The sequence below is a fragment of the Notamacropus eugenii genome, chromosome 4, assembly GCF_028372415.1.
Source record: "Notamacropus eugenii isolate mMacEug1 chromosome 4, mMacEug1.pri_v2, whole genome shotgun sequence".
Lineage (NCBI taxonomy): Eukaryota > Metazoa > Chordata > Mammalia > Diprotodontia > Macropodidae > Notamacropus > Notamacropus eugenii.
Genome location: NC_092875.1, coordinates 399,704,911 through 399,718,008, shown reverse-complemented (window position 1 = coordinate 399,718,008; position 13,098 = coordinate 399,704,911). Strand labels below are relative to the sequence as shown.

The 13,098-nt window shown below is 38.3% G+C and overlaps 1 protein-coding gene and 1 long non-coding RNA gene across 2 annotated transcripts in view; one reads left to right on the top strand and one right to left on the bottom strand.

Moving 5' to 3' along the window:
• The window catches only part of ZSWIM6 (zinc finger SWIM-type containing 6), a 212,778-nt gene that overhangs the window by 74,815 nt on the left and 124,865 nt on the right, over positions 1-13,098 (top strand). The window lies entirely within an intron of this gene.
• Positions 7,175-12,247, bottom strand: LOC140501704 (uncharacterized). The gene is made up of 2 exons (XR_011966328.1): positions 11,860-12,247; positions 7,175-8,861 (listed from the first exon to the last, which is right to left on the bottom strand). It is a non-coding gene; the product is annotated as an uncharacterized lncRNA (long non-coding RNA).

Sequence of the window (13,098 nt, the reverse complement as noted above, 5' to 3'; positions counted from 1 at the left end):
TGATAAAGCAAGAAAAAAACTTAAAGGTATTTATTGTCAAGAAAAACGAATTTCCACATTGACTATGCTAAAAAACATTCTCAGTCTATATTCTTGAGACTATCACCTCTATTTCCGGATGGGAGTAGTGTGTTCCGTCATGAATTCTTTGTAATTGTGGTTAGTCATTGCATTGATGAACTTTTCTAAGCCTTTTAAAGTTTGTATTGACCTATATTGTTGTTGTATAAATACTCCCGGTTCATTTCACTTTACTGTGCGTCAGTTCATATAAGTCTTAACAGATTTCTCTAAAACCATCCTTTTCATTATTTCTTACATTGTAGTAGATGCTATCACATTCATATACCATAGCTTTTTAACTACTTTCCAATTAGTGGGCGCTTTCTCAATTTCCAGTGCCTTGCCCCTATTAAAAGAGCTGCTCGCGCTCTCTCTCTTTCCCTCTCTCTCTCATCCTTTTGTGATTTTTTTCATCTCTTTAGGGATATAACTAGTACTGGTGTCACTGGGTCAAAGTTCAATACCTTTTGGGCCTAGTTTAAAATGGTTTTCCAGAATGTCTAGGCCAATCTGTACGCATCTGTACCAATAGGGTGCATTAATGTACCTGTTTTGCCTCAGCACCTCCAGCATTTATCATTTTCCTTTTTCTTTGTCAGCTTAAAAAATATGATGTTTATGAGGTAGAATCTCAGAGTTGGGTTAATTTGCATTTCTATAATTATTAGAGACTTAGAACATTTTTTGTAAGATTACTAATAATTTTAATTTCTTCTTCTGAAAAGTAGCCTATTATATCCTTTAAATATCAGTTGGAAAATGGCTTATTCTTAAGAATTTTAATCACTTCTCCATGTGGCTTAGCAATGAGACCTTTTGGGGATGGAGCCAAGATGGCAGAGTAGAAAGATGCACATGCTCTAGCTCTTCCACTACAGCCCATAAAATACCTGTAAAGAAAGACTCAACAAATTCTAGAGCAGCAGAAGCCACAGAACAATGGAGTGGAGGAGATTTCCAGCCCAGGGTGACCTGGAAGGCCAGCGGGAAAGGTCTGTGACACTGGATGTGGAGCAGAGCACAGCCCAGCCTTGGTTGCCCAGCACCAGGAGGAGCAGGGCCAGAGCAGGCCTCGGGGTCCAAATCCCCAGCAGCAGCAGCAGTAGAGGTTCAAAGATCTCTCAAGCCACAGGCAACAAAGGCAGCTTCAAAGGTCAGTGAGAGGGCTTTAAAGCCCCTGGAGGAATTGAGCAGCTGATCTGAATCTCAGTTGCCAGCCAGGGAGTAAACTCCTCTTGGAGGAACTGAGATCATACAGGTCCCCAGAGTATACCCTATTCTTGACAAAGAACTCAAAAGTCAAGTAACTGGTTGGGAAAATGCCCAAAAAAGGGAAAAAAAAAATAAGACTATAGAAGGTTACTTTCTTGATGAACAGGTATTCTCTCCCATCCTTTTGGATGAGGAAGAACAATGTTTACCATCAGGGGAAGACATAAAAGTCAAGGCTTCTGCATCTAAAACCTCCAAAATAAATATGTAGTGATCTCAGGCCATGGTACAGTTCAAAAAGGATTTTGAAAATCAAGTAAGAGAGGTGGAGGAAAAATTGGGAAGAGAAATGAGAACAATGCAAGAAAATCATGAAAAGTGAGTCACAGCTTGCTAAAGAAGACCCAAAAAAATACTGAAGAAAGTAACAGCTCTCAAAATAGGCTAACTCAGTTGGCAAAAGAGGTCCAAAACGCCAAAGGGGAGAAGAATGCTTTAAAAAGCACACTTAGCCAAAAGCTCACTTAAGAAAATAGTTCTTTAAAAATTAGAATGGAACAGATGGAAGCTAATGACTTTACGAGAAACCAAGAAATTACAAATCAAAACCAAAAGAATGAAAAAGTGTAAGATAATTCTCATTGGAAAAATAACTGACCTGAAAAATAGATCCAGAAGAGACAATTTAAAAAATTATGAGACTACCTGAAAGCCATGATCAGAAAAAGAGCTTAGACATCATCTTTCATGAAATTATCAAGGAAAACTGCCCTGATATTCTAGAACCAGAGGGCAAAATAAATATTGAAAGAATCCACCAATCACCTCCTGTGAAAGAGATCCAAAAAGAGAAATTCCTAGGAATATTGTAGTCAAATTCCAGAGTTCCCAGGTCAAGGAGAAAATATTGAAAGCAGGCAGAAAGAAACAATTTGAGTATTGTGGAAATACAATCAGGATAACACAAGATCTAGCAGCTTCTACATTAAGAGACCGAAGGACTTGGAATATAATATTCCAGAAGTCAAAGGAACTAGGATTAAAACCAAGAATCACCTAGCAAAACTGAGTATAATACTTCAAGGGAATAGATGGTCTTTCAATGAAATAGAGGACTTTCAAGTATTCTTGATGAAAAGACCAGAGCTGAAAAGAAAATTTGACTTTCAAACACAAGAATCAAGGGAAGCATGAAAAGGTAAACAGGAAAGAGAAATCACAAGGGACTTATTAAAGTGGAACTGTTTACATTCCTACATGGAAAGATAATATTTGTAACTCTTGAAACTTTTCTCAGTATCTGGGTAGTTGGAGGGATTATACACACACACACACACACACACACACACACACACACACACACACAGAGAAAGACAGAGACAGAGAGCACGGGGTGAGTTGAATAGGAAGGGATCATATCTAAAAAAATGAAATTAAGGGGTGAGAGAGGAATATATTGGGAGGAAAAAGGGAGACATGGAATGGGGCAAATTATTTTCTCATAAAAGAGGTAAGAAGAAGCTTTTCCAATGGAAGGGAAAAGGGGGGAGGTGAGAGGGAAAAAGTGGAGCTTTACTTCCATCACATTTGGCTCAAGGAACATGCACACTCAATTTGGCATGAAAATTTATCTTACACTACAGGAAAATAGGGGAGAAGGGGATAAGCAGGGTGGGGGGCATGATGGAAGGGAGGGCAAATGGGAGGAGGGAGCAGTTAGAAGTAAACAGTCTTGGGGAGGGACAAGGTCAAAAAAGAGAGTAGAAGAAATGGAGGGCAGGATAGGATGGAGAGAAATGTAGTTAGTCTTACGCAACATGAGTGTTATGGAAGTCTTTTGCAAAGCTACACATATATAGCCTATATTGAATTGCTTGCCTTCTCAGTTGGGATGGGTGGGGAGGGAGGAAGGAAGAGAAGGTGGAACTCAAAGGTTTAGGAACAAATGTTGAGAATTGTTTTTGCATGCAACTGGGAAATAAATACAGGTAATGGGGTATAGAAGTTTATCTTGCCCTACAGGACAAGAGAAAAGATGGGGATAAGGGAAGAGTGGGGTGTGATGGAAGGGAGGGCAGATTGGGGGAAGGGATAATCAGAATGCTTAGCATTTTGGGGTGGGGGAGGGGAGAGATGGGAAGAAAATTTGGAGCTCAAAATTTTGTGGAAATGAATGCTGAAAACTTCAAACAAATAAATAATTGAAGAAAAAGGAAATGAGACCGTTTTTAAAGAAACTTGCTACCAACATTTTCCTCCATTTACGTACTTCTTTTCTAATTCTTTCTGCATTGGTCTGTTGTATGCAACATTTTTAGATTTTGTGTAATCAAAACTGCCCATTTTACCTACTGTGAACCTTTCTATCTCCTATTTGGTCATGAACTGTTCCCCATTCATAGATCTGACAGATAATTTCTTCCTTACTCCTCTAATTTGTTCATAATATCACTCTTTATGTCTAAGTCATGTTTTCACATGGAGTTTAATTTGCTAAATGGTATGAGATGTTGGTTTATACCTAGTTTCTGGCAGACTGCTTTCCAGGTTTCCCAACAAATTTTATGCAATAGGGAGTTCTTCCTCCAATGACTGGGATTTTTTGGATTCATCAACACTAGTATACTATGCTTGATAGCATCTGTATACCTTATTGGTTCACCTGATCAGCATCTGTTTTTTAACCAGTCCCCCCCCCCCCCCCAATTATAATTTCCCTTGAGATTCTTAGCCTTTTCTTGTTACAAATGAATTGTATTATTTTTTTCTAGCTCTTTAGAATAATGGTTTGGTAGTTTGATTGGTGTGGTTCCAAATAAGTAATTTAGTTAGTGCTGTCATTTTAAATTATATTTCCTTAGCCTTCCCAAGAGCCACTAATGTTTTTCCAGTTATGTAGACCTCTCTTTATTTGTGTGAAGAGTATTTTGTAATTGTGTTCCTATAGTTTCTGTTATGTGTCTTGGCAGGTAAATTCCCAAGTATTTCATACTGTCCATAGTTATCTTAAGTGGAATTTCTTTTTCTTCCTGCTGAATTTTATTGGCAGTATACAAAAGTGCTGCTTTTCATATCCTGCAACTTTGCTGAAGTTTTTAATTGTTTCTGTTAGTTTTAGATGACTCTTAGAGGAGTTTCCTAAGTAAAATATATCCTGCAAAAAAGAAAAGATTTTGTATTTGCCCATGCTTTTTCTTTCAATTTCATTTTCTTTTTATTATTGCTGTGGTTAGCATTTCTGGTATTATAACACATAGTAATGGTGCTAATAGACATCCTTTCTTTATTATAGATCTTATAAAGCCTTCCAGTTTTATCCCTGTTTTACATAACATTGGCTTTTGATCTCAGATATTATTTATATAAAGGAAAATTTTGTTTATTTTTATACTTTCTATTTTCTTTTTCTAAATTAGGAATGGTGTTATATCTTGTTAAAAACTCATTCTGTATCTTGATGTTAATTATATGATTTTTGTGATTCTTATTATTATGGTCAAATATGCTTATAATTTGCTCAATATTTAACTAGCCCTGCATTTTATATGTGTCCATATCAGCTTTGTATATATCCAATATAGCATATAATCAGTATCATTTGTTGGCATACTCTTCTTACAATTATTTTATTTCAAATTTTTACATTACTGTTTTTAGGAATATTGACATATAACTTTATTTCTATGCTTTAACTCTCCCTGATTTTAGTATCAAGCACATATTTGTATCATAGGAATAATTTTGTGGGACCCATTTTCCTATTTCAAAAACAGTTTATGTAATATTGGAATTACCTGTTTTGTAAATATTAGCATTTGCTTGTAAATTCCTTGGGTTCTGGGGTTTTTTTCTTCAGGAGTTTAGTGATTTTTTAAATTCAGTTTCTTTTTTTAAGATTGAGTTTTTTAAGTTCTTCATTTCTTGTTCTGTTAATCTGGACATTCTATATTTCTGTAAATATTAGGTTGTCAATTTTATTGAAACATAATGGGGTGAAATAATTCTAATAATTTCTTTTATTTCTTCATTGGTTGTAAATGCATCTTTGGCATTTTTAATACTGGTAATTTTTTTTTTCTAAAAAAAATCAAGTTAACAGCTTTTCTGTTTTCTTTTTTAAAAAACTAGTTCCTAGTTTTATTCACTAATCTCTTTTGCTTTCAGTTTTGTTAATCTCTTTGATTTTTCAGGATTTCTGTTTTGGTATTTCATTCAAGGCTTTTGATTTGATGATTTTCTTGTTGCTTTTTTTTTTCAGTTGCATGCCCAGTTTACTGGCTTTTTAATTTTTTTATGGATGGAAATATTTTCCCACCACAATTATGAGAAATGATTTTTCTTATTCTTCTTCCTTCTTTTCTTCTTCCATACAGTGTATTCCCCCCTGCCTTACCTTTCCATTCTTCTAAGATCATCAAAACATAATAGGACTATTATTAGGACCTCTGTCTAATTAGACTTTGTGGTGCCTGATGAGAATTGAATTCTGAGGAGACCTATGTATCATGTCCCCATATTAGAATGTAAACAGTTTTTCCTTGGTCTCTAATGATAGCTTCCTTATGTTTACCTCTGTATTTTTGTTTACCTGTTTCTCTTTGTTCCTGTGCTTGTGTTTCATAGTTTCTAAACAGCTCTCATCTTTTCTTTTTTTAAATATATTTTTATGTATTTTGTTAAATGTTTCCCATTTACATTTTTAAAAATTTTGAGTTCCAAAGTCTCTTCCTGGCTTTTGCCTCTACTGCACTTTTAGAAGGCAAGCAATTTGATATCAGTTATACATGTGAAGTCACATAAAACATATTTGCAAAAAAAAGCACACTTCCAATCCAAGAAAAATAAAGTCAAAAACAGTGTGATTTATCTGCCTTCAAAGTTCATCAGTTCTCTCTGTGGAGGTCGATAGCATTTTTCATCATGACTCTTGGAATTGTCTTGGATCACTGTCTTGATTGGAGTACTCAAGTCTTTACAGCTGATTATTGCTACTGTAATAGCTATTACTATGTACGATGTTCATCTGGTTCTGCTCACTTCAGTTTGCATGAATTCATATGTCTTTCCAGGTTTTTCTGAAAGCATCCTATTAGTCGTTTCTTATAGTACAATAGTATTCCATCACAATTGTAAGACCAAAACTTGCAAACTTCAGACTTGGTTGGAGGCTGGAATTGAGACTACCCTGCTTAAATCCTACGGTAAGAACCCCACAATCACTGTCAGTCTCTCCTGGATATGTGGCCCAGAACTGGCAGTGAGCAATGGAACTGCTGTGATGGCACCTATTCCTGCATCCTGTGCATAGTTAGGGCCCTCCAGATGGGCCCTCACTGTGATGAACAGCATTGATCCAGATCCCCCACAATGAATTCTATCAAGCTTTTAAAGAATAATTAAGCCAAACATTATTTCACTGTTTCCAGTGGTGAGTAGAAGGTACTTTTCTAATCTCTAAGACACAAATATCATCTTGATATGTGAATTGATAATTTAGGAAATGAGTGCAGATACATCCAGTTCTTTGAGTACTCTCTGGGAAAGACCATGATAGTAGTGGGAAATAGGATTGTAAGAATACTTCAGGAACCACAAAGGACCTGGGAGCAAATGGCACTGAAAGTACAGAACAAGTGGCAAAAGGGATACAGAATTAAGACAGTGTGGGACAGGGGATGATATGGTGGTCCTGGAAGTCAGGCAGCCTGAGCAAGAGGATGGGGAGGGAGAGCAGAGAGTATCACTCTCATAACCATGGATTAGAGTTGGGAGTGCTTGGTAACATGGATCCAATTGGGGAGACAGGAGTTTGAAGTCTCATTTTTATAGAATTTTGGGAGAGGATCAGACTAACTAATCTGTGTTACTTTGAGGTTAGTTCATTAACATACTCAAATCATTTCAAAGTTGTCAGAAAAACTTTAAAATTAATATGTCCATATCATCCAAAAATTATCAACACTATTTGGTGATGTGCTGGTCTTTACTGTGGAGGTCTGGAATTTGTCTGGGATTTACATATCATAGGAACAAAAGGCCCTGACAGAAAAGCCTAGATGTTTTCCCCTGATTCAGCACATATTACCAGCATGTGATTTTTGGTTAATACATGATACAGTTTGTAAATTACGCTTCTTTGATGGTTTCCCGTTGCAGTTGTTTTTCTTGCTACTTACTGGCCAGTTATAACTTGCTTCTTATACTGACTGGTGGTGGAGATGGTCAGGTGGAGCAGCACAAGAATGCAGTTTTAGCACCATGTAAACCAAGGAGAGAGAAAACAGAGAAAGGAAACTCCATGCCAGTATCCCAAATGAACACTGATGCAAAAATGTTAAATAAAATAGTAACTATAATAACATTTCAGAAAGATTATATTCCATGCATAGATCAGGTTTACATAAGGAATATAGGGTTGGTTCAACATAAGGAAGACTAAGTATAATAAACCATGTTAAAGTAGATGTTCAAAAGGCAACTCAGTTTCTAAACTCAGTTTTAAAATTCCAGAAATCATAGGAATAAATGGACCTCTCCTTAACATAGAAAGTAGTATTTATCTAAATTTAAGAGCAAATATTATATGTAATGGAGAAAAGTTAGAGATCTTTCCAGTTAGATCAGGAATAAAGTAAGGATTCCTATTATTACCATTGCTATTTAATATAATGCTAGAAATGTTAGCTATAGCAATGACGAAAAACAAATTGAAGGAATAAACACAGGCAGAGATTAACACCAAATTAATGCTTTTGGACATGCTGTGATGATACATGTGTATAACCTAGAGAGTTAGCTAAAAATTAATTACAGTAACCTTAGTTGTAGTATGCAAGATGAATACACATAAACCATTAGCATTCATATATATACTAACAAAATTCAATAAGAAGAGTCAGAAAGAGAAATTCCGTTCAGAATAACTTCAGAAGCTATAAAATATTTGGGAATGTATCGTCTAAGATTCCTCTCGGCACTATATGAACCCTAACTATAAAACATTCTTTATAGAAGTAAAGATCTAAATAATTGGAGAAATATTGATTGCTCATGGGTTGCTTAAGTCAAATATAATAAAAGTGACAATACCACCTAAATTAGTGTATTTATTCAGCACTATGCAAATCACATTTCTAACAGGATATCTTATACAGTAAAACTAGAAAAAATATTGACAGAATTCATATGGAGGACAAAAGGGTAAAGAATCTCAAGGTTAATAATGAGAAAAGGTGGTCTTAACAGTACCAGATCTCAAATTGTATTGTAAAGTTGTAATCATTAAAACCATTTGGTACAGAGGGAGGGGGAGGGGGAGGGAAGAAGAGAGAGAGAAGGAAAGAAAGACCCATCTATTAGTGAAATAGATCAGATAACCAGTATCCAGAAGCAACTGATTGAAGACTAAGAGCTGTTCCACATTAGACAGATGGTCAAAGACTATGAACAAGCAGTTTTTAACTGATGAAATACAAGCTCTCAACCATCATATAAAAAAAATGCCCATAATAATTAGAGAAATGCAAATTAAAGCAACGTTGAGGTTCCTCTTCCCAGACTGGCCAAAATGACAAATGTTGGAGAGACTGTGGGGAAAAAAGGCACAAACAAGTTGTAAATTGGTTCCGACCATTCTAGAAAGCCATTCTTAACTATTCACAGAAATAACCAAACTGTGCATACCCTATTGCCCAGATTTATTACCTTTACTGCCACAGTGCCTGGCAAATTGTTGTAGAGTTGTTGACTTCCAGACTTCCATTCCCCAAAGAAATCAAAGATAGAAAGGATTGATATGTACAAAAATAACCATAGCAGTAGTTTCTTGGTGACCCAAAATTGTAATCAAAGGAGTTATCCCTATCCCCTCTCTTTAGGAATGGCTATACAAATTGTGGCATATGTATATAGTAGAATATTCCTTGGCCCTAAGAAATGATAAAATGGATAATTTCAGAAGAAACTGGGAGGACCTTCCTGAACTGATGCAGTGAAGTGAGCAGAAAACCAGAACTTTTTATACAATGATTTCAACATTATGGAGAAAAACAACGTTAAAAAGACTTTAGAACTCTAATGCAGTGATAAACCATGAGTTCAAAAGAATGAAGAAATAGCCACTCACCTCCTGATGAACTTAAAATTTAGAGGAATACATACATTTTTGGACATAGCTAATGTGGGATTTGTTTTACCAAACTACGTAGATATGTATTGAGACGTTTTTTAAAAATTGCTTAATCAGAGGGTATGTAGTGTGAGGGACAAATTAATTTTTAAAAAAACAGGAATAATGGAACCCTGGTTTTAGAGGACAGAGAACAAGCTTAGTTTTGGATATAGTGAGTTTGAGAGATACAAGTTGGACATTTAGACAAAGATGTATTCATTGAAGTAGTTGGAGATGTGGATCTAGAACTCAGTATAGAGACCTGCATTGACAACATAACTTTGGGAATCATTTGCATGGGTAAATTTCATAGTTGAAATAGCAGTAAAAGAGATTGCCAAGGGAGAGGGTATAGAGGAAGAAGAGCAGAGGGTCAAAGATGGAGGTGGGGTAGGACAAGGTTCGACCTCAAGGGTTCCAGAAGAGGATAAGGAGACAAAAGGAATGATTTGAAATAGAAAAAGAATCAGGAGATTGTGCTATCTCTGAAACCATTGAATGGGAGACTATCCAGTAGGAGTGAGTGGTCAATGACATCAAATAGTGCAGAGCTCTAAAAGGGTAATGTTACTGCATTTTCATCAAAGTTTTAAGGAAAGAAATGAGATTGCCAGGGGTTGAGGAGAATTATGTGGTGAGGAAGAAAAAGCATGGAATATTGAAATTATAGTTTAAAATAGACTTTTTTTTTTATCATGGGTCTGATAGGGTGGTCATTATATGCATCATTGTACTTATGAAGATACATATTTTGAGTCCCAAAGAACCAGGAATTACATCTTGAACAGGACATATTTGCAAGCTGGGGACTCTTTCTAGTGCAGTGGTTGTGGCATAGAGGGTGCTAGACTTGGAGTCAGGAATGCCCCTGAATCCTGAATCAGACCTGTGGTAGTAACCTTACGTGATCCTGGGTAAATCACTTCTGTCTGCCTCCATTTTCTCATTTATAAAATAGACATCAGTTATCTCCTAGGCTTGTTAACCTTAAAGCCTTTTTTTTTTTTTTTTAAATGTTAGCTATTATAATTTTTGTCATGGTTAGGCATGGTTAGGCACAGGAAAGTATCTAGTGTCTATTAATGGTGCTGGGTATTCCTAGCTTTTCCTAAAATAAAAATATCTGAAAGAAGTAACAATTTAGTATTTATTTACTAGACTAAATATTTTTTTTTTTACTTTTGTTACATTTAAGAACCCACCAAAATTTGAATTAGGCATTTTCGCTCAGTATTGTCACTTTTGTAGTTAGAATCGAAACCAAGTTTTGCGTGAATTCTAATCCTGGTAGTGATGAAAAGGAGAACGATGATTCTGAATATTATCAACTTTTTAGTTGATCTGCTTAGAAAATACTAAAGTAAATCAAAGTTCTTAAACTTGACTTTCATAGTTCTCCAGTGTACTTTTGGAATTATTTCATGAATGATGGGAGCTTGCCTTTCCTGGCTATTTTTCCTTAGAGATTTTGAGACTTGACTTCTTCACCTTTGAGTTTCATGCTTGACACGTAAGATTTTTGTTTTTGCAACTTTTTGTCAGCAGTTGAAAGATGAACTAATTTACTGTGTAGAGATCTTTAAAACTGCAGTTTTCAAAGTGCTGCAGTGAATTTAGTATAAAAAGAAGCTAATTTAAAAATTGGCGATTAAGGCAAATGCTCTTTGTAGGAGTGATTTTGTGGTTTTAAGTGAGGCAGATACGCTCAGATGACTTGTATGTTTAAGCTACACGTGGGAATGACACGGATCCTGGCATGTCAATTCCTAGACTCGTGGATCCGGAGCTGAAAGGGGCTCGAGAGGCCATTTAGGTCACATCCCTCGCCTTACAAAAGCGGACCCTGGAGCCCAGTAAGATTGTGGTTTGCCCAAGGTCGTAGGGGTAGGAAGGACCCAAAGGCGTGTCCGCACTCCCGTTCTCCGACCCCGCCGCCCCTCCCTTAACACTGTCATAGAAATCGAGACAGTCTAGGGCTTTGGAAGGAAATACCAGGGGCCCCTGGGACTTTAAAAATCTCAGTGCCTCACTTTTAGGCGTTTAAAAAAAGGGGACTTGCCTTACAGAGAGGACAAGATCGGACCTGATCTTAACATTTATTTTCTAGAAAGACTAAAAATGGTAAAAGCACATTTTGAATTCTTTGTAGAAGTCATGTTCAGGAACAAAAAAACCTATGGTAGCAGAAGTTCTGAAATGGAGAAGTATAAGAATCTAGGTGGAGAAAACCTTCATTTTCAAAGAGATTGTTCATGAGGAAAAACGAGCTTTGCCCGGCTCTAGGCACCAGCGCGGCGCCCCTCTCGAACGTGTCCTTGGAGGAGCCCTGCCGGGCACGTTCCCAGGAGCCGGGCACGTTCCCAGGAGCCGGCCCCGCCGCCCTTGGGCCTCCTGCGGTGGGGGGTCTCACCCACCTCTCCCAACGACAGGCCTGATCTTCGAGCCGATCACGCTCGGGGTCGGGGCTTCTTTCGGCGACATCAAAACCAGTTCGATACCGGGAGGCTGCGGTGCGCCAAGGAGAGGGCGAACCGTCCAGCCGCGAGGTGAAGGAAGGGTTAAAGGCATTCTGCGAGCTGCGAAGTCGAAAGGAAGTGCATTACCGAGTGCTGAGCTCAGGCGTCTGGCTCCCGGCCAAGCCTCTGCTCGCTCCGCTCCAGCTGAGGGCTTTCGAAGCTTCCCACCAGTGGGTTCGTCTGAACTGTTCAGGAATGCTGCCTCAGTCGCCAGCTGACGTCAGCCCCGGCGGTTCAGCTGAGGGCCAGGCCGGGCTGACGGTGCGTGCGTGGGGGGGAGGGGGGTTGTGTGGGCGGCTGCTGTGGTGGGGGGAGGGGAGGGCGGGGCGGCGCGTGCGCCCTGGGGTCGGAGGGCCGGCGCAGTTGTTTGGGAACGCAGAGTTGTGGCGCGAAGGGGAGCTTCGGTCGTCCTGCTTGCGATGTTTCAGTCTGATCATGCTTTCCCACGCGTCATGTGAGGGGTTTCCTTTTCAGAGTCCTCAGCGCGCCGTAGAGCTTGCTTACCTTCTCAGGCGTTCGCCGTTGCTTCCCTTCTCTGTTGAAACGTAAAGTAAAAGCGCCCCTCGCTTGAATGGGGTCGCCCCGCTTTCAGGACCTGCGGGAGAAAGTGAAAGCGTCCTGGGCTGGAGGATGGGGGGGCGGGAGACTTTCACTTTGTGTTTTGTAGCTTAAGGAACTGACGGGAAAACGGTCAAAGAAATGCCACGGTGAAACGTCACCATTCTCATTGATTTTTCTTCCTTAGACCCTGTTTTAGTTGCTGAAATTTTTATTTACGAGTACAATAAGAACACAAAGTGTTTAAGACATCAGCACCACCACAGACGTTTTTATTCAGACTTTAAAAAATTTCAGATTTCCCCAAGAAATTTTACAGTTGAACTTCAGACTTACGGACAACATAGAGTATTTAGCCACATTGAAGCCCTCGCTGCAGACGTGCCGGTTAAATGTTGTTATTGTTAGGAAACGTTTCCCCCCCAGGAACCTGGCTGATTTGTTAGTCTTGTAGCTCCTCATTTTGTGACCCCAATTTTGAAACGTATGTTCCTGCGGGTGGTGAGGCTTGGGCAGAGCAGGGAGCAGAGCATCAGTTTATAAGTAATCATGTGAAGTGATGATGTCCACTGCCGTGGA